At 38.4% G+C, this 22,827-nt stretch overlaps 1 pseudogene; it reads left to right on the forward strand.

The window, feature by feature from the left end:
• Nucleotides 1-471: 471 nt before the first annotated feature.
• Nucleotides 472-2,851, forward strand: LOC142168678 (inactive protein RESTRICTED TEV MOVEMENT 1-like; annotated as a pseudogene).
• The last annotated feature ends 19,976 nt before the right edge of the window (nt 2,852-22,827 follow it).

Raw genomic sequence — 22,827 nt, forward strand, 5'->3', positions numbered from 1 at the left:
AGCAAATAGAATTTATTCTTTAAAGACATGAAGAATATAATATTGCTACAAGATATATTTGAGTACGAGTTAGCATATTATCTGTCATGTCGAGCAACTAAAGCAAATGCACAATTTATATGTCAAAATCATGATAAGACATTAGAATATTGTTACAAGATATATTTGAGTACAAGTTAGCATATTATCTGTCGTGTTTCCCTTTTATACTTCTCTTAAGAAAATATTAAATATGAGAGATTTTTGATTGTTTTACTCTTATTTATGTCTTAGATATAATCTCTTTTTATTTAATATTTATTCATAATTGAGATATTTGCAGTTTTCGAGAATAATTAATATCAAGGGAAAAATAGAAAAAAATAATTAATTTAATCTTGAATATCTAAAATGTCAAATAAAATAATTTGAGAAAACTATTTTTAGAAATTAAGACGGATAATTTGAGACAGGGAAAGTGCATTTTTTTAATTGATTCTTGCTGACCTTGTTTTGCTCCCTTTTTGTCTTAAATTTAAATGGAGTGACAAAGATTCTTACCTTTCCCAAATTCATCTCTCCCGTAAAAGAGAAAACCCTCCCCTGCTGCTCACCGATAACCACTTCATCTTCAGTCCTTCACTGTAACTGTAAGTCTCTCTCTTGTTTATTTTCTGCTGCTATTTCTTTCTCTTTTTGTTTATTTGAAAATTTTGGTATTTGGGTTTCTCTGAAAATCTAAACTTTCTGCAGGTAAATTATAGACTTATAGAATCCTTTTTATTTTCCTTTATTCAATTCAAATTTGATTTTTTCTTCTTGCGATCTTTTATTAATGATTTATTGTGTTAATCTGAAGATTGTTCTCTTGTATCTCTGAAATGATTATATTTGTGTTAGCCTTTTTTTGTTATTTTTGTTTAAATGTTTGCTAGAGCGGTCTTTCATGGTCAAAATAAGCTTTTTGTTGCTTATATGTATGAATATATGTATGACATCCGAGTTGGATTGACCTGTAGGAAAGTGTTTCTAGTTCTTGTAAATAAGTGTTATCAGAGGCTAAAAGCGCAAAAAAAGCTCTAAGGTTTGTTGGGGCTTTAAGCGCAAAGCGCAAATAAAACGTGGACTTTAATAAAGAAAGGCATAAATGGAGAAAAGCTACAAATATGTATGTGTAGTCCAAGACTAATATCTATAAGCATGAATACCAATTATATGGACAAAGAAATTGAAGAAAATTTACGATAAAGTGAAATAACAACTGTTTAGTGCCGCGTCTTCCGAATTACGCTCGTTAGCAAGGAAAAGTATGCCTTAGAGCGTTGATGACAACACTGAAGCGTCCGTTAAGCGAGGCGAAACGCTCAACATATTTTGAGTCTCGTTTCATGGCTTAAGCGCGCTTTAAGCGCGCCTTTGATGTAAATTGAAATGGATAACCCGACCTGACAAGACGAATAGTTTGAACCGAAGCTCAAAATTGATCAAATCAACAAAATGTTTTCCCTATTTGGACCATGTAATAGCTAGTACATGTCTACGTTTAAAACAGTGTGACAGTCAGAATATCCAAATCCTAAATTCATATCTCATTCTAATTCTTAGTTGCATTTAGTCCTAATTAAGAACTATCATATGGAGCAATGTGAATGGAAACTTTAGCTCTATATCCCTGGAATTCTAGATGCCTATGATTCAATTAGTACCCTAGTGTAACTACCATTTTGAAATGTAAGACTATTTGGGAACTTAGTTTTTACACGGTCAGTGTAATCTGACTAGCTATAGCAACTTATATCATGTTTGATATGAAATGTTGTCTGTTATTGTAGGTCAACTTAATCTAACCTGATATATCGTATAAAAGTTTTTTAACTTTGAAGCAGTGCGTACAGAACATAAACTAAAAAATAAATTAAATTAACTTTAAACTTCTCTTTAAGCTCCCTCCTGCACTTTTAAACCTTTCCAATTGGTGTCCGAGTCTAATTAATACGACTCAAAAACTTTTAGAAGTTTGAATTAACTTCTTTATCTGTTTGACTTGATCTTCCAATTACGACTACTCAGAAAGAAGAGAGAATATGGATATGATCAAAGTTGGCCCAGTGGGCGGACAAGCTGGATCATTTTGGGATGAAAAGGGACGAGACCAAGTTGCTGGGATTTTTGTTTCCTACAGCAAAGACGCAGTTGAGTCACTTCAGTTCCTATTCTATGAGAGTGGAAACATAGTTCTGTCAAACAAACATGGTGTTTTTTTATCAGAGTCAAAACTTCTATGCAGTTGTCTTTGATTATCCATCAGAGTTTCTTACTTCGATAAGCGGTTATCACGGAAAACTGAGCCAGTACGAACCTAGAGTTTTGAAATCTATAAAATTTAGCACCAATAAGGGTTCTTATGGACCATTTGGGTGTACCCGGCCTTCAACTGATGCCAGGGACTTCAACTTTCAGATGGAAAACCGTCGTCTTTTTGGTGGTTTTCATGGCAGCGAGAATGGCTCTGGCGTTGAGAGTATTGGGATCTATGTGAAGCCCATCATATCCTCCATGATCAACTTGAGTATCCACGAGTGAAGGTTGAAAAGGAAGAAGATTAACTCATGATATAAACTCATCTTCTTGTTATTAATTTCCAACTGATATAGTTCTGATGTTCATTGACCTAGAGAAAATCTAGGACAAAGTCCCAAGGGAGATCTTATGGAAGTGAGGATTGTGGGGCAGACTTGGAACACGTTCTACTGTCTTATTTTACTCTACTTATTTGGTTTTACTTTTGCACAATCGATCTACTGATTGGTGCATAGTTATTATGTAAAGATTAACTTCTAAGTTTTTTATTAAAATAAGTTAAGATGGTAAAGCCCCGTCCACTATGATAGTGAGGCATCAATTTTGATTGCCAAAATTTCATCTTCATGTTTCGAGAAAAACTGTCTTCAAGATCGTTTAATTTAGTCAAACTGGTTTTTATAGCATTTTAACAGTTTTTGGCCAAAGTTATCTCTAAAGAAGGTTTAACTTTGTCCTCTGAGCATTATTTGTCAAATAACAGAAACCACCCAAAAACACTGTTAAAAGTTAAAACTAACACAGAACTTGCACATAAACGACAGAGTATTTGCAGTTGTTTTATAGATTGTGGATTAATAGCTGGCAATGCACAATTAAGCCCTTTGTTTTAGATATCAAATTCTATGAGAGAGCTCTCCCATATTTAGTTTGAGCTGTTTTAGATCCTTCGCAGTTTGACTAACCTACTATATATATATATATATATATGTTTTTTTTAAATCCTGACGTAATGTTCTATTCCATTTTCGAATTTCTAAAATGGCTAAATTTGTGTAAACCTGTGAAAGAAAAATGTTCTAATAGCATCTATATATTCCTAGATTCCCAATCTTAGCTTTCACTCCTAAGATATTCCTTTTTTTGGAGCATAAGGATTGAAAATCTTTAAAATAAGCTTTTAATATTCTGTAGATGCTTCCTCCTGCAGTCTTGGGGGTACATATAATGATATTAATTAATCAAAAGAAGAATTTAAGATACGGAAAAAGGTTAACAATGCCCCTAAACTATTGGAAAAGGTTTAAAAATACCATCTATTGGGCTAAAAATACCCCTCTAACCACCTTTTTGGTTCACTTATGCCCTTTGACCGTTAGACCAATGCTGAATTACAAATAATAATTATTTAAATTCCATGTGGCAACTTCTTATTGGCCAAAATTAAAACATCTAACCCATTAGAAAGACTCACCCATATCTATCAGTTTTTCGTACTAACCAACCTGAACAAAAAGTTCAACTAAAAAAAAGAGGCGCCACTTATATCAAACTCCATGGAACAAAAATTCCCTGGAAGTTGCAGCGAACATATAGATGTAAATTTACTACGTGGTTTTCTTTTTCTTATAGCATGCAGTTTAATTTACATGATAGACACAAATTTATATGATGTAAATTTACTACGTGTTTTTTTTTTCTTATAGCATGCAATTCAATTTACATGTAGACACAAATTGCATTATATTCAAGATGAGTTTAGTTTAATCATTTTCACATAACAGAATGATCTTAAAGTGATTGTGTGGAAGATATCATAAATCGTTGGACTACCCCTAGTTTTCTGTCCCACATTATTGTCAAGAAAATCATTGGCTCATTCATGCTAGACTTTTCTTGTTTGTTTAATTTGTTCATGAACCTTTATTCAATGATAATGCTAAACATGAGATTAATCATGAAAATGAACACATATAAATCCATGGGTTAGATGGAAGTGGGGCGTCATTTTTTTATTTGAACTTTTTATTCGGGTCATGTTAGTGTTTGGGGCGTGTAAGTCCGAAAAATGGGTAGATATGGATATGTCTTTCTAATAGGTTAGATATTTTGATTTCGACCAATAAGAAGTTATCAGGTGAAATTTAAGTAATTATATTTTAAATTCATCATTGACCTAACGGTCAAAGGGCATAAGTCAACCAAAAAGGTGGATGGAGGGGTATTTTTAGCCCAATAGGTAAATAAACGGTATTTTTAGATCATTTTGAATAGTTCAGGGATATTTTTGACCGTTTAATATAATGAAAACTGAAATTCATTGAACTTCCAAAATTAAATTGAAAGAGAAACTAAGCGTCAGACTACTCCTATTGAGAGATAGAAGAACAAAAGTCCTAGCGTGTGACAAATGAAAAGGCTCTGAGTGTTAATTCATACGACTCAAAAACTTCTTAATCAGGGGTTGAAACTCTTCTATATATATACTACTAGTATCTATGAACGTGCGTTACACGTTAATAATGATACGTAATGCTTTAACCATTTAAATTATCTGAAAGTTGGAAAATATTATTACATTAACATGATATGTGAATTTAAAATAAAAAGACATCATCAAAACTTATTCAACTGATCAACTTAGTCATGTTAGTTAGATAATTATGTATTATAGTTTAAAAATATTTAATTTGATGGAATCTTACCGAACACATTTTTTGTAGACGATTTTTTGTGTATGTTTCCTTCTAATGCTTTGATTGCTCTGCCATAACCAGAACTCTTGTTATTGATTTTGATATTCCTCTTGAAAGTGCAACATATGGTTGTTCGTGCAAGAAAACATGCGATAAATATAATCTAATATTTAGGATGTTTGTCCTTGTGCTTTATTTATTATAATTGCAAAGTATAAACATACCGAAAATTATTTTCACAAAAAATTAAAAGGATATTCTTTAGTTTCGGAAGACGAAAGTTGAATTCGGGAATAAAATATACTTAGAAGCACATTGACCATTATCATAATTTGTGCATGTATGGCGTTATTGTCAAAACTTCTATGTACCATCTACGTGCTATTATATAAGCTATTCAGCAGATCTACGTTTTTAGTAGCATGACGGGCATAGTTTTCTTTAAAATCAATCTATACGCAATGGAAGATCAATTTTAACTTAATCTATTGCATATTAGCTAACACTAACTGTAATGATCCGACCGGTCGTTTTGAGCTCTAGCGCGTCGTTCGGCAGTATGAGGCCTTGAGTAGCTTCACTTCAGGTATTATGACTTGTACGCATTGTCGGAATCGAATTTCGGGAGGTTCGGGGCTGATTTGGAAAGAAAATTCTAAATTCAAAAGCTTTAAGTTGGAAAATTGACTAAGGTTTGGATTTTTAATAAACAACGTCGGAATCAGGATTTGAAGGTTCCAATAAGTTCCTATGATGATTTCAGATTTGGGCGTATGTTCGGGTCGAGTATCGGGTGGACCGGGAGTGTTTCAGCGCTTATTACGAAAGCTTGGCATTTTGAAGGTTTAAGAATTTTCTAAGTTGGGTTGAAGTGGATTTTAATGTTATCGATGTCTGTTTGGGATTTCCGAGCCTGGAAATAGTTCCGTATGGTGATTTTGGTCTTGGGAGCGTGTCCGAATGTGGATTTGGAGGTTCGTAGGTCATTTCGGCGTCAATTGGCGAACGTTGGAAATTTGGATTATTTTTGGGAAGTTTAACCGGGAGTGAAATTTTTGATATTAGGGTCGGATTCCGATTCCGGAAGTAGGAGTAGGTCTGTAATGTCAATTATGACATGTGTACAAAATTTGAGATCAATCGGACTTGATTTGATAAGTTTCGGCATCGAATGTAGAAGTTTGAAGTTCTAAAGTTCATTAGGCTTGAATTGGGGTGCGATTCGTGATTTTTATGTTATTTGATGCTATTTGAAGCCTCTAGCAGGTTTATGTTATGTATTGGGACTGGTTGGTATGATCAGACGGGGTCCCGGGGGCCTCGGGGGTATTCCGGGGTGGTTTCGGACTAAGTTTGGCTAATTTGCAACTGCTGGTGTGTGGTTTTCTTCTTTGCGAATGCGAGGGGATTCACGCGAACGCGAAGAAGGATTTTGGAGGCTACTGATTTTGTTCATCGCGAACGTGGAGAAGGTCTTGAGGAACCTACACGAATGCGAAGGGGCGGTCGCGAACGCGTAGAAGGAAAGGGGGAGCTGGGCATGGAGCAGGTTGGCCTTCATGAACGCGTCTCGTGGACCACGAACGCTAAGGGGCAGGGGTCTGAGGCTTTGTGAACGCATAGAAGAATTTTGGGGAAGTGACATTTGGCCTTCGCGAACGCGAGGCATTTCACGCGAACGCAAAGAAGGGGCGGACTGGGCAGTGTATAAGTTGCAAAGACGGGGTTTTTCTCATTTGTATCTCAAATCCTCCATGGATGCCGAGCTTTGGGCGATTTTGGAGGAGCTTCCTCGTCACCCATCTCTAGGTAAGTGATTTGTTCACATTTTGAGTTAGATATATGGTTTGTATATGGATTTAGACATAAAAATTAGTAAAAATTTGGGATTTTAAAGAAAAACGTAGAAATTGGCATTTTCGGATTTTGACCACGAAATTGGACATGGAATTTGGAATAAATGATATATTTGAGTTCATGGTGTTATGGGCAAAGTTTATCTTCGAAAAATTTCAGAATCTGGGCACGTGGGCATGAGGGTGAATTTTATCGACTTTTCGAGTGGAGTTGGAAATTTGCTTAAATTGATTAGTTATGGGTATTAGAACACATATTGATTGATTTTCACATTGTTCGCATAGTTTTGGATTGACAAGCATTGGTTTGGGGTGTTAGAGTAGCGTTGAAGCCGCCTATGGAACTTCAGAGCGAGGTAAGTCTCTTGTCTAACCTTGTAAGCGGGAATTTACCCCATATGTGATTTAAATTAATATCTGTTTCTAATTGTGGGGGCTACGTACGCACAAGGTGACGAGAATCCGTACGCAGTTACTAATTATGCTTATGTCCCGGTAGTTTAGGACCCAAATCTTGAATTGCTTGTAATGTTTGCATCCTTTGTTAATTGAAGTACCTGAATCATATTGGGAGTTGTTAGAGGAAATAGTAAATGACCGAAATTTCACGTACTTGAATAATGTGCGAGTTACTCGACTGCTAATAGAAACTGTACATCTTTACGTGTTAGCCTTGTGATAGCTTCTCATTTCAGAGGTTAATTAAGTGTCCTCCTTTCTTGTGGAGCGGGTCGAACGCCTCAGCAGTATAGATGCATCTATGGATCGTATCGCACGTCCCTCGGCATTGTACACGTTATTCTGAATCGGGCTGAACGACCTCGGCAGAATCGTGCATTATATCGTTAGTAGCCCGAATATTCACGAGCAAATCTTTCCACTGATGCCCGACATTTTATATGGTATTCCTTATTTATTTGATAATGACACTTGACATTTTTCTGAGTTGTTATGGTAGAGTACAAGATTTAGAAATTCATGCTGTAAATGAAATATTTGGAAGATATTGTAACTTACAGATTTATCCCATTATTTCCGTATGCTTCATATCTGCTCACGCTTTTATTATATTGCTCTATTGGACCTTTAGTAAGTGTCGATGTCGACCTCTCGTCACTACTTTTTCAAGGTTAGACTTGATACTTACTGGGTACGTGTTGATTTACGTACTCATACTACACTTGTTGCACATTTTGTGCAGGTGCATATATGTCTAGTGAGTGGTCTTTTGGGCACAAAGGCACGACTATTGCAGGGACTTATGGTGAGCTGCATTCCATGTTACGAATTCGCAACATACGGAGTCTCCATCAGAGTTATTTAGATTTTCCTGTCTAATTTGTATTCGAGACAGAGGTTGTATTTTATCATATTTCTTAGTTGATGCTCATGCACTTGTGACACCGGATTTTGGGGGTTTTCTTCGGGTTACTCATTATTGTGGTTCATGTTAATTTTTTTTTATTAATTTTGTAAATTCTATGATATACTGTTAAATTAAGGGAAATTACGATTTAAAAAAAAAAAAACTAAAATGAGTAATTCAATTAGTAAATCACCGTTGGCTTGTCTGACGGTGGCGTTAGGCGTCATCACGACCTATAATGGATTTTGAGTCGTGACAGCTTGGTATTAGAGCGTTAGATTCACTTAAGTCTCACGACTCTCCATATAGGCTACAAGGCTGTTAGGAGCACTTCCCTTCTTGATTCCTTTATCGTGCGGTTTGGTTCCATTTAGGCTTTTGCCTTTATTTCCTTCCTACTCATTCTTATATGATGTTGTCACTCGTGTCAATTGGACATCAATGAGTTTTAGTGGTTCTACAGACGTGGTGCAGGATGTTTTTCCATGCGCATTCAATAAAGTTATTATCATTTTCTTGCGGAAGGAGGTTTTGTCATTTCAACTCAGTATCGGTATGGTTTTAAGGCTATGCACATTGTTGATGTAATGGTAGGATGCCTGTCTACGTGTCGAGCTAGTGAATGACTCTAAAGGAGGATCTCTTAGTGCATGATTTAGAGGTTCAATAGTTAATCCCAGCAAAGGAAAGGCAATTGGACTATGAATGTTCAGGTTTGGGTTGATGGAGTAACGGGACTTGGTATTTTTGAGCGTGGTGGAATTTTCATAGTAATCCGATGTTGTAGTCCTTGTTTGAATGCATTACGGATCACCGATGTTATGGTCTTCTTTGAATTTGCCTTTGGGGCAGGGTGTGTGAAGTGATGCCTGAGGGACGGTTGTCAGAAATAGCGGTGTGCAGCAGTTCAAAATCGAATTGGTATTCTAATGCTGATGGCTCGAGAGAGATGATCTTCGAAGAGGGTTAGAGTTGGTAGAAATGTGTTAGCTTAGATGCCACAGAGATGAATTTTGATTTGATACAACATTTAGGTAACGAGGAATGAGGAAGGACATGTGGGAGGTGTCTTGCGGTGGTTGAATTACTTGCAGGTCAAGTATGAGAAACAGAAGTCGAGAAGTTGCTTAAAAGAGATGGTTTAACCGAAGTACGGATGGCATATTTGCATAGGGATTATGTGGTTGGATAGCGGCATGACTTGAGAAAGTGTAGGATGGTTTGTGAATCGTGATGGAAGGTGATTTGGTCAACGGATTTTATTTGGAATGATGGTTATTGTACGAAGAAAGATTGAATATGGCATAAAAGAGTATGCCTGAAATGAAGAAGGGTGTGAAGATTTGATTATCATTTCAGATGCAATATGACTTGAGTTTGGAAGGTATTGTTAAACTTTCAGTTGATGTCAATGGGGAAGGAACAAACTTATACAGTCGGTGGGCGAGCATGGGCTCAGGAGGATTTATAGATTACGTAGTAGTTGTACCCGGTGCAGCGTCGTTGGAAGATGTCGGTAAGGAATTCCACATGTCGGTTATCTCCTATGAGCAGGTTAGCGGTTGCGTGTTGTTGATGAAGTATATGCGAAGAATAATACTTGCTACCCATTAAGAGGTCGAATATGTGATTGTGACTCATAATTTGGAATGTTTCATGAAAAGTTTAACAAATGATTTTGAGAAATTTGGCGGGCTATAGGTGTGAGGTCATGGTAATTGAGAAAGTGGAATCATTGTGGGATTAACATTATGTTATTATAACTTAAAGCGAAGCGGGGGAGCCCCACCGTCTATGATTGGATCGCGTGGTTGTCTGCTTGTGTGGTTTCTAGCTAACAGTGCATTAGTGAACTATTTATGACTAAGAAAAGAAAACACCAGGAGTAATTCGAGCAAGGAACTTGATGAATGTGTGCTGTACTTCGCCTTATCGATCGAGGTGCCTGTTTCAGGGAGGCTCAGAGTTTATGCTTCTTGTGGATGTAAGGTATAAGGAAGATAATTCAGCCGGTTGCTTCTTTGAGGGGGTGTTCGTGTGCTAGCAGAGCAATGGAGTTTAGTTATATTCGGGACCAGGTCATAATGGGTGACTCTCAACAACAGTCTTAGTGGGCTCAAGGATTTAAGCGCAATGCCTAAGGATTTCGGGTCCGCCGTGTGGTTAAGGATCGAGTTTTGACAGTGGATTACGAATGGGACTTGGAATGTTCTATGTTGTCATCGGGTATGCGGTGCAGTATTGGAGGAAAGAAAGAAATAACTTCGGATTTGCAGGAGGTCTTGCGGAATGGGTACACCAATTGGAGATGCCATTGTGCGTATAAGGAAGGTATGAGATGATTCATGAGTATTGGGATGATGTGGTCTCGTGATGCGGGTCACTCGGTATGAGTGCAGATTTATTTCGTTATGTTTTGAATGGAGTTGCTATTATTTCCAAGGCAAGTCAAGAGTAAATTTAAAGAAATTGGGTCGGTTAGTAATGGTTGAATCAGCATGACTGTGCCAGTCATCAGCTCCTTCAACGTGAAGTTATACATGTGGTTTGTCGTGGTACGCGCGGGCTTGAGAGCCACCAAAACTTGATTGATTTGGGAGGTATTCGATTCAAACGACTTGTGATGTGAATGGATTTTCGAAAGTGTCACCATGACAGTGGAGATCACGACTTAAGGTTTTTATTTTCTGCGGTTTGGGAATTCAGTTGCGTGCTGCATTGGTTCCTCTGAAATAAGCTAAGTGAAAGGATTTCTAGCCAATGAAGGGTTCATTTTACTAGTAGTTCAGGAGTTATAATGAATTCTGGTATTCTCGTGTAGCGGCATGATGGGTGCAGTAAGCTGGCATTTCTTTAGTGTCACTTGAGAACGACGTTCTGTGTAAGAGGATTTGTATATTGAATAGCGGGTTCTCAAATTGCTTTACAGATTAGTACGGTTGATGGTATGGAGGTACAAACTTTTTGCTACCTGGTGTAGGAAGTCGTAGGAGCGTACCCCACGAGGAGATTTGTATAATTGTGGCATGGTAGTCACCTAATTGTTATAGATTGAAACCAAGTATGGAGATTTTTGGGGTACTATCGTTAATATGGGAGTTTGTTACGGATTGGGATGTCTTCCCGTGTGTGTCATGAATAGGGCCATTGTGGATCCTTGAAAAGTTATTAGCCCAGTATGGCATAACCAGAATCGGTGTTAGGTCCCGTGTAACTTGTAGTGTTAAGTGAGCAGGATAGTTCTCGAGATGCATGTCATTTATCGCACATTAGTTGTGCTTGAGTTTCGTAGCATCTGGCGCTATTCGTATCTCCAGGATTTGTGTTATGCACTGGCATGCTTATGGTCGATATTCTAGAATTTTCTTAAGTATAAGCGTTACGGCTTGATGTGTGTGTTTTCTTCTTGATTGTTATGTGTGGATCGGGTTGCATGCCACAACGGTACCATATGTGGATCGGGTGGCACGCCGCAACAGTGAGATGTTGAGTACGATTACCTATATTTGTTTATGTGTATTTTTTTCTCATTCTCTGAAGAGAGTTCATAGCATCTGTTCAACCATTTTATTCATTACGCGGGCTGGGAAGTTCCATTCCAGAGTTAGTTTTTTTCCCATTATGTATCGCTTTCGAGTTGTAGCCTGCTGGTGCATTGTTGGCGTCATACGAGATCTTGGTCAGTGTTTGAGCTGGCTTATTGCATGTGTATCTTATACTGGGTAAGACGAGACTATTGGACCTGAAATCAGTGCAATCCGATTTATATAAGGAATATTAAAGAGAGAATATCGTTATTCAGTTCAGAATGAGGTTATGGACCTTGCCAGGAGGAGAGACTTCACGATTTGATTGATTCAGCAGGTGGTTATGAGTTTCTACGCATATTTTCTGTCACGACAATATTGTGAGGATTGAAACCGGGCTTATATGTGTTATGAGGTGTATTGCGGACATCAATTTTGTGAAATTTCAGCTATTGTGGTCGAAAGATGTTATTATGGGCAACCGACTTATGTGGTGCATGGTGTGATTTCTGCACAAGTGCACAATCATGTTTTGGTATAGTGTGTAGTGATTATTACGGTGTTTGTATGTTATAATCAGATATTGTAAAGAAATTCGGAGGTTAGGGTTTGGTTCTAATGCTTATTGACTAAATAAAAGGAATGACCTTTAGTCCGACTCGAGTTGAGGTGCCAAACTGGGTTGTGATCGCACGGGAAGGTGCACGAGGTGTCAAAAAGTGATTTTGGATAACTCCGGAGCAGTTCCTAGCACGTTCGAAGACGAACGTATGTTTAAGTGGGGGAGAATGTAACGACCCGACCGGTCGTTTTGAGCTCTAGCGTGTCATTTGGTGGTGTGAGGCCTTGAGTAGCTTCACTTCAGGTATTATGACTTGTGCGCGTGGTCGGAATCGAATTTCGGGAAGTTCGGAGCTATTTTGGAAAGAAAATTCTAAATTCAGAAGCTTTAAGTTGGAACATTGAATAAGGTTTGGATTTTTAGTAAATGACCTCGGAATCAGGATTTGAAGGTTCCAATAGGTTCGTAAGATGATTTCAGATTTGGGCATATGTCCGGGTCGCGTATCGGGTGGACCGGGCTTGTTTCGGCGCTTATTATGGAACTTTGGCATTTTGAAGGTGTAAGAATTTTTTAAGTTGGGTTGAAGTAGATTTTAATGTTATCGATGCCCGTTTGGGATTTCCGAGCATGGAAATAGTTATGTATGGTGATTTTGGTCTTAGGAGCGTGTCCAGATGTGGATTTGGAGGTCCGTAGGTCATTTCGGCCTCAATTGACGAAAGTTGAAAATTTGGATGACTATTGGGAAGTTTGACCGGGAGTGGACTTTTTGATATCAGAGTCGGATTCCAATTCCGGAAGTGGGAGTAGGTCTTTAATGTCAATTATGACTTGTGTTCAAAATTTGAGGTCAATCGAACTTGATTTGATAGGTTTCGACGCCTAATGTAGAAGTTTGAAGTTCTATAGTTCATTAAGCTTGAATTGGGGTGCGATTCATGGCTTTGATGTTGGTTGATACGATTTGAGTCCTCGAGAAGGTTTGTGTTATGTATTGAGACTGGTTGGTATGATCGGACGGGGTCCCGGAGGCCTTGGGGGTGTTCCGGGGTGGTTTCAGACCTAGTTTGGCTGATTTGCGACTACTGGTGTCTAGGTTTCTTCTTCGCGAACGTGAGAGGATTCACGCGAACGCGAAGAAGGATTTTGGAGGCTGCTGATTTTGTTCATCGCGAATGCGACATAGGGGCCGCGAACGCGGATAAGGGCTTGAGGAACCTACGCGAACGTGAAGGGGCGATCGCGAATGCGTAAAAGGAAAGGGGGAGCTGGGCCTGGAGCAGGTTGGCCTTCGCGAACACGGCTCCTGGACCGCGAACGCGAAGAGGTAGGGGTCTGAGGCTTCGCGAACGCGTAGATGAATTTTGGGACAGTGACATTTGGCCTTCGTGAACGGAGGCGTTTCACGCGAACACAAAGAAGGGGCAGACTGGGCAGTGTATAAGTTGCAAAGACGGGTTTATTCTCATTTTTATCTCAAATCCTCCATGGATGCCGAGCTTGGGCGATTTTGGAGGAGCTTCTTCGTCACCCATCACTAGATAAGTGATTTCTTCACATTGTAAGTTAAATATATGGTTTGTATATGGATTTAGACATGAAAATTAGTAGATAGTTGGGATTTTGAAGAAAAACCTAGAAATTGATATTTTTGGATTTTGACCACAAAATTGGACATGGAATTTGGCATAAATGATATATTTGAGTTCGTGGTGTTATGGAAAAAGTTTATCTTCGAACAATTTCGCAATCCGGGCACGTAGGCCCAATGGTGAATTTTATCGACTTTTCGAGCGGAGTTGGAAATTTACTTAAATTGATTAGTTATAGGTATCAGAAAACATATTGATTGCTTGCATCCTAACCTTGTGCTAGCTATTATAATATCTCGAGAGCTTGTATGTAAAATTTGAAAAGTCCAAAATGCTTATAACTATGATCGACTGAAAGTTCGAAAAGAACAAGAAAATATGTGCCTAGTCATGTTATTGTTTTAGGCAGTTACATTATGTTGATACAAATTTTCAATATAAAGTATCTTTCAGTTAATTAAGATGCTTCTATTAATGTCTAAACTTCCAGCTTCCTCTTTTGCTTTAATTTGTGAGAATTTTATGTCCTTCCTCATATAATTTTCTTTTTTTCCAGGTGGTCATGCTCTGTGCCAAGTCAAGGGAAGTTGTCAGTTCTCCTGTCGAGCATTTAAGCTTTCATTATCAGGTTAGGTTTTTAATTTCATATCCTTAAATTTTTATATATCGTTCTATTTTTAATGATATCTTGTAAACTTTTGTTTATACTGGTTCTCCATCTTGACACATCTGAGAAGAGTGAACTGCACAAGTTACAACAACTGAAGGATGAACAGGGCTTGCTTGAAAAAGAGGAAGCTGGAAGCTTGAATCGCGAATACACTATGTTGATACAAATTTGCTTCTATTAAGAGTCCAAATGGATAGTGAGTGATTTATAAAGCAAGCTTCAACTAGCCTGGATTGAGGCATAATAGTTGTTGTACACTTGTACTACAGTCATATACTTGTAAACGCCAATCTGATAGTCCAACTAATCTGAGCTCTATTTAACTTAAAAAATCTATTATTAAGGCATTTGTTTTCCTCAAAATCAAACATGTATGCCATGATATATGAATTTAATACTTTGCTCGATAAACATCCCAGTTGAACACTATTATATTTCATCTATTGACATAGTTAGTTTGTAATTTCAGGTCATATAGTCTGATGATCGATAATATAGCGGGTGAAAGATTTTCATATGATGAAGCATTGCATAAATTATTTGAAGACTACTCGTTTTTTAGGGTTAGTTATATAATGACATTAGCTATTTGCTTCAAACAATATAAGTTTATTTTTTAAGTTACTGTGATATTAATCTTTTGGATTAGTACTTCCTTTTGTTCGTTAAGATTTAATTAAATACATTATGTTTTTATGAATTAATATAATTATGTTTTATTATTTGGATCATTTTTTGAACGAATGTAGTAGCTATTATTAATGGTGGCTAAACTATTGTCGTTATAGCTTGTGACTTTTAGTGACAATTTAACAGGATATGTAGTTATAAAAATAGACGATAGAAGGGAAAATTATAATGGAGGAGATATTGTAGCCATTATAATTGCTGTTAAAGATGACTTTTAGCGATAATTTAATTGAATTTACAGCCATTAAAATGGATGCTAAAAAGGCATACTAATACGTTTTCAGAATAAATATTATAGCAATTCTAATTGCCACAAAACAATTACCGCTAAAGGTATGGACCATTAATGACAATTATTTTAAATTTAGCGGCTATAAAATGGGCGTAAAAAGTGCATTAGTAGCCATTTTAGATTGGATTTAGCAGTCATCATAATTGCCGCATATAATTTCCGTTAAAGCAAATTATATTTAGCGGCAATACGTCAGACCTTTTACCAGCTTTCGTGAAAAATGCCGCTAAAGGCTTTGCCGACCCTGATTTTAGCAGCTAAACATCAATGGCCGTTTTTATTGTCGCTAAAGTCCCTTTTTGTTGTAGTGTGTTTGCATAATTTTGGATCGACAAATATTGGTTTAGGGTGTTAGAGTGGCGTTGAAGCCGGCTATAGAATTTCGGAGCGAGGTAAGTCTCTTGTTGTAACGACCCGGAAGGTTGTTTCGAGTATTACAACCCCGTCTCCCTATTTACTGCTCAAATTATGCTTTACGATTGTTATTTGAGTTGCCGGGGTAATTGGTTCGGGTACGGTGAGGTTTTGGAATTATTTGGAACACTTAGTTCCAAGGTTTAAAACTTAAGTTGAAAAGGGTGACCGGATGTTGACTTATGTGTAACGATCTTGAAAAATATTTGCTAAAGAAATTAAGGTTTCGTGGTGCCGAACTAGGCTTACATGTTTGAGAATTTGTAGCTCACCGCGGCTCGGACCTTTTGGGTTGAACAATGCACCGATGAGTAAAGGAAAACTTTTGCTGGAAAAAGGTCATTTCTGCGGCACACTATGCGGTCGCATAATAGCCGTAGAATGAATCAGAAGTGGTGCAAGTTTGGAGATCAGGTTTGCGGTCGCATATGCGACCTCATGCCAGCTCTGCGAATAATTATGCGACTGCAGAACAGGTATGCGGGCCGCAGAATGATCACAAACTTTAGCAGTGATGCCTAGTTCCGGAGGGCCTTTTTGCGACCCATTATGCGGGCCGCATAAGCATTATGCAGTCGTATATGCGACCGCACAGTGTGTTTCGGGGCTTCATTTTTATGATTTTATAAACCCGACCCCATTCTTATAAACACTATTGAAGGATTTCATCTGATGTTTTAGAGAGAGGTGAGAGCATCTTACAGAGACAAAGTGAAGACCTGGCCATTGGTCCATCAATTCTTGTTCAAGGTTTAAAGATTTCATAAAGATCTTGCTAGGGCTTCAAAGAGGTAAGAATTTATTTCCCCAATTTTTTAATTTCGAGTTTGGAGTAAAATATGGGGTATTAAGAGTATTATTTATATATACACATACAAATAAGGTTTGTGGAAAGATTGTTGAGTTCAAATAGGTAAAGATTGGGTTGAAAATGATAGAAATCTTCAAAGACTTTAATTGAAGATTTGGTAAAATTTGTATGGTTGGACTCGTGGTTGGATGGGCGTTTATAGTTTGTAATGTTAGTCAGGTTCCGAGGTGTGGTCCCCACTGGAAATATTTGAGCGTAATTTCGGATTTTTTGTTGAAAAATTTGTATTTTCATATGGAATATTCCTATAATTCGAATTGATTGAATCGAATTAATTATGACAAGATTCGAGGTGTTCGGAGGCCGATTCGTGAGGCAAAGGCTTATTGGAATAAAGAATTGCTAGGATTAAGGTAAGTAACAGTTCTAAATTTGGTCCTGAGGGTATGAAACCCCAGATTATGTGTTATGCGATCGGTTTTGAGGTGACACGCATGTTAGGTGACGGGCGTGTGGGCGTGGACTGTAGGAATTGTGACTTGGTAAAATTCCATGGAGAAATGTGTAGTCGAATAATCTGTTGTTATATGTACATTCTCCATGTAGTAGAGAAATTGAACCACAAATCATGTTTAGATTATATGTTGGCACTGTAGGGACCCACAAAGGTCATGTGCATGTTGAACTATAAGCTTAATTGTTGTTTTGTACTCAGTCATAGTTTACTTGTTTATTTTATCTCAGTCTCTATTGTTCATTATTGATGCATCATATCTTTGTTGTTTGGGCTGGTTTCATGATTATTGAGAGCCCGAGAGACTGGAGAGATTTATGACTGAGTGAGGCTGTGGGCCTGATTGTGAGATTTTTTATTATAGCACGTGAGTTTTTCGTGCAACATTTTGAAGTTAAAATTATTAACAAGTATTGAAAATTTTAGTTTTATTAAAGAAAAATGCTTGATCTTTATTAGGACAAGAGTGAGTTGCTCTAGTGGTGTGCACCCTCCACTTTCAACCAAAAGGTTGTGAGTTCGAGTCACCCCAAGAGCAAGGTGGGGAGTTCTTGGAGGGAGGGAGCCGAGGGTCTATCGGAAACAGCCTCTCTACCCCAGGGTAGGGGTAAGGTCTGCGTACAAACTACCCTCCCCAGACCCCACTAGTAGGATTATACTGGGTTGTTATTGTTATTGTTGTTGTACCACTACGTTTGCTCGCTTATGACTAAATTGACCCAGAAAGGTGCTCTGTTCCGATGGTCGGATGAATGTGAAGAGAGCTTTCAGAAACTCAAGATAGCTTTGACTACAGCCCCAATATTGGTGTTGCTTACAGGTTCAGGGTCTTATACTGTGTATTGTGATGCGTTGCGTATTGGTCTCGGTGCAGTGGTGATGCAAAATAGTAGGGTGATTGCCTATGCGCCCAGACAATTAAAGGTACATGAGAAGAATTATCCGGTCCATGACCTTGAGTTAGCAGCTATTGTTCATGCCTTGAAAATTTGGCGGCATTATTTGTACGGTGTCCATTTGAGGTTTATACAGATCACCGGAGTCTACAATATCTGTTTAAATAGAAGGGTCTTAAATTGCGGCAGCAAAGGTGGTTGGAGTTGTTTAAGGATTATGATATTACCATTCTCTATCATCCTGGAAAGGCCAATGTGGTGGTCGATGCCTTGAGTTGTAAGGCAGAGAGTTTGGGTAGCTTAGCATACTTATCGGTAGCAGAGAGGCCTTTAGCCTTGGATGTTTAGGCCTTGGCCAACCAGTTTGTCATATTGGATATTTTCGAGCCGAGCCGAGTTTTGGCTTGCGTGGTTTCTCAGTCTTCTCTTTATGATTGTATCATAGAATGTCACTATGATGACCCCCATCTGCTTGTCCTTAAGGACACGGTTCAGCACGGTGATGCCAAAGAAGTCATTATTGGAGATGATGATGTATTACAGATGCAGGGCAGGCTATATGTGCCTAATATAGGTGGTTTGAGTGAGTTTATTCTCCAGGAGGCTCACAGTTCGCGGTACTCCATTCGTCCCGGTGCCGCGAAGATGTATCAGGATTTGAGGCAGCACTATTGGTGGAGGAATATGAAGAAAGATATAGTTGGGTTTGTAGCTTGGTGTTTAAATTGTCAGCAAGTGAAGTACGAACATCAGAGACTGGGTGGATTATTTTAGAGACTTTAAATTCCGGAGTGGAAGTGGGAGCGTATTAACATGGATTTTGTAATTGGGCTCCCACAGACTTTGAGGAAGTTTGATGTTGTTTGGGTGATTGTAGATCGGTTGACCAAGTCCGCGCATTTTATTCCAGTTGGTACTACTTATTCTTCGGAGAGGTTGGCTGAGATTTATTTTTGCGAGATTGTTCGTCTATACGGTGTGCCAGTGTCCATCATTTCAGATCGGGGTACGCAGTTTACATCACAGTTTTGGAGGGCAGTACAACGAGAATTAGGTACACAGGTTCAGTTGAGTACAACATTTCACCCTCCTACGGACGGACAGTCCGAGCGCACTATTTAAATATTGGAAGATATGCTACGTGCTTGTGTTATAGATTTTGGAGGTTCTTGGGTTCAGTTTCTGCCACTGGCAGAGTTTGCCTATAATAATAGCTACCAATCGAGCATTCAGATGGCTCCGTATGAGGCTTTATATGGGTGACAGTGTCGTTCTCCAGTGGGTTGGTTTGAGCCGGGTGAGACTAGGGTATTGGGTACTGATTTGGTTCAGGATGCTTTGGGGAAGGTTAAATTGATTCAGGAGCGGCTTCGTATGACGCAGTTTAGATAGAAGATTTATGCAGACCGGAAGGTCTGTGATGTTGCTTACATGGTTGGGGAGAAGGTTTTTCTCAAGATTTCGCCCATGAAGGGTGTGTTGAGGTTCGGGAAGAAGGGCAAGTTGAGACCTAGGTATATTGGGCCGTTTGAGGTTTTAAGAAGATTGGAGAGGTGGTTTATGAACTTGCATTTCCGCCTAGTCTATTGAGTGTTCATCCAATGTTTCATGTATCCATGCTACAGAAGTATGTCGGGGATCCATCTCATGTTTTGAATTTCAGCACAGTGCAATTGTATGGTAATTTGACTTATTTTGCGGAGACGATGGCCATTTTAGACCTGAAGGTTCGAAAGTTGAGATCAAAGAACATAACTTCAGTGAAAGTGCAGTGGACAGGACAACTAGTCGGAGAAGCTACTTGGGAGACTGAGCGAGAGATGCAGAGCAAATATCCACACCTATTTGAGACTCCAGGTATAATTTTAAACCCATTTGAGGATGAACGTTTGTTTAATAGGGGGAGAATGTAATGACCCGACCGGTCGTTTCAAGTATTACAACCTCGTCTCCATATTTACTGCTCAAATTGTGCTTTACAATTGTTATTTAACTTACCGGGGTAATTGGTTTGGGTCCGGTGAGATTTTGGAATGATTTGGAACACTTAGTTCCAAGGTTTAAAACTTAAGTTGAAAAGGGTGACCGCATATTGACTTATGTGTAACGACCTCGAAAAATATTTGCTAAGGAAATTAAGGTTTCGTGGTGCCGAACTAGGCTTATGTGTTTGAGAATTTGTAGCTCGCCATGGATTGGATCTTTTAGGTCGAACAATACGCCGATGAGTAAAGGAAAACGTTTGCCGGAAAAAGGTCATTTCTGCGGCCCACTATGCGGTCGCATAATCACTCCGCGGACCGCATAATGGTCATAGAGTGAATAAGAAGTGGGGGCAAGTTTGGAGATCAGGTTTGCGGCGCATTATGCGACCGCAGACCAGTTCTGCGGTGCATTATGCGATAACAGAATAGGTATGCGAGCCGCATAATGACCGCAGACTAAAGTAGTGATGCCCAGTTCCAGAGGGCCTTTTTGCGACCCATTATGCGGGACGCATATGCGACCGCATAATGTGTTTCAGGGCTTCATTTTTCTGGTTTTATAAACCCGACCCCATTCTTATAAAACATTATTGAAGGGTTTCATCTGATATTTTATAAAGAGGTGAGAGCATCTTAGAGAGACAAAGTGAAGACCTAGCCATTGGTCTATCAATTCTTGTTCAAGGTTTAAAGATTTCACAAAGGTCTTGCTAGGGCTTCAAAGAGGTAAGAATTTGTTTCCCCAATTTTTTAATTTCTAGTTTGGAGTAAAAGATGGGGTATTAAGATTATGATTCTTGAGTGTAAGAGTATTATTTATATATATATACATACAAATAAGGTTTGTGGAAAGATTGTTGAGTTCAAATGTATAAAGATTGGGTTGAAAATGATAGAAATCTTCAAAGACTTTAATTTGAGATTTGAGGGTCGAGTTGATATCGGAATTTGGTGAAATTTATATGGGTGGACTCGTGGTTGGATGGGCGTTCATAGTTTATAATGTTTGTCGGGTTCCAAGGTGTGGGCTCCATGGGCGATATTTGAGCGTAATTTTGGATTTTTTGTTGGAAAATTTGTATTTTCATATGGAATTAATTCCTATAATTCGAATTGATTGAATTGAATTAATTGTGACAAGATTCGAGGTGTTCGAAGGCCGATTCGCGAGGCAAAGGCTTATTGGAATAAAGAATTTCTCGGATTGAGGTAAGTAACAGTTCTAAATTTGGTCCTGAGGGTATGAAACCCCGAATTATGTGTTATGCGATAGATTTTGAGGTGACACGCATGCTAGGTGACGGGCGTGTGGGCGTGGACCGTAGGAATTGTGACTTGGTAAAATTTCATGGAAATGTGTAGTTGAATAATCTGTTGTTATCTGTACATTCTCTATGTAGTAGAGAAATTGAACCACAAATCATGTTTAGATTATATGTTGGCACTGTAGGGACCCATAGAGGACATGTGCATGTTGAACTATTTGCTTAATTGTTGTTTTGTACTCACTCATAGTTTACTTATTTATTTTATCTCAGTCTCTATTGTTCATTATTGATGCATCATATCTTTATTGTTTAGGCTGATTTCATGATTATTGAGGGCCCGAGAGACTGGAGAGATTTATGACCGAGTGAGGCCGTGGGCCTGATTGTGAGATATTATATTATAGCACATGAGTTGTCCGTATAGCACATGAGTTGTCCGTGCGGATCCATATATTATACTATAGCACGTGAGTTGTCCGTGTGGATCCATATATTATACTATAGCACGTGAATTGTTCGTGCAACACGTGAGTTGTCTGTGCGGATCTAGATATTATACTATAGCACGTGAGTTGTCCGTGCAACACGTGAGTTATCCGTGCAGATCCAGATATTGATATTATAGCATGTGATTTGTCCGTGCATCACGTGAGTTGTCCGTACAGATTATAGCGCTTGGCTGTAGGAGCCCGTCCGGAGTCTGTACACACCCTTAGTGAGTGCAAGTACCTACTGAGTACGAGTGCTGGGTGCTGAGTGCTGAGTGCTGAGTGAATGAAATGGCTAAGTGACTGTGGTCCTGAGTTAATGCATTTGATTTCATTACTGTTGCACTTCAGCTATCATATATCACTCTTTTGGAAATTTCTGAGAGATATTATATGTTTCAGTTGATCTTGACATGAAATTACTATTTTGGCCTTAAATGTTAAACTTGAAAGCATACCTATCTTATTATGTTGGGAATGTTTATATTTGTACTTGTGAGATTTCTTCCGCTGAATTTAATTATTGTGTTTTCAAATTTAAAAGATATGTGGTTTATTGAGATTGTCGGCTTGCCTAGTATTGAGATAGGCACCATCATGACGGGTGGGATTTTGGTTCGTGACATTTGTCTAACCTTGTAAGAGGGAATTTACCCCATAAGTGATTTAAATTAATATCTTCTTATAATTGTGGGGGCTACATGCACACAATGTGACTAGAGTCCGTGCGTAGCTACTAATTATGCTTATGTACGGGTAGTTTAGGACCCAAATCATGAATTACTTGAAATGTTTGCATCCTTTGTTAATTGAAGTACCTGAATCATATTGGGAGTTGTTAGAGAAAATAGTAAAAGGCCAAAATTTCACGTACTTGAATAATGTGCGTGTTACTCGATCGTTAATAGAAATTGTAC

Source organism: Nicotiana tabacum, chromosome 14, assembly GCF_000715075.1.
Source record: "Nicotiana tabacum cultivar K326 chromosome 14, ASM71507v2, whole genome shotgun sequence".
Lineage (NCBI taxonomy): Eukaryota > Viridiplantae > Streptophyta > Magnoliopsida > Solanales > Solanaceae > Nicotiana > Nicotiana tabacum.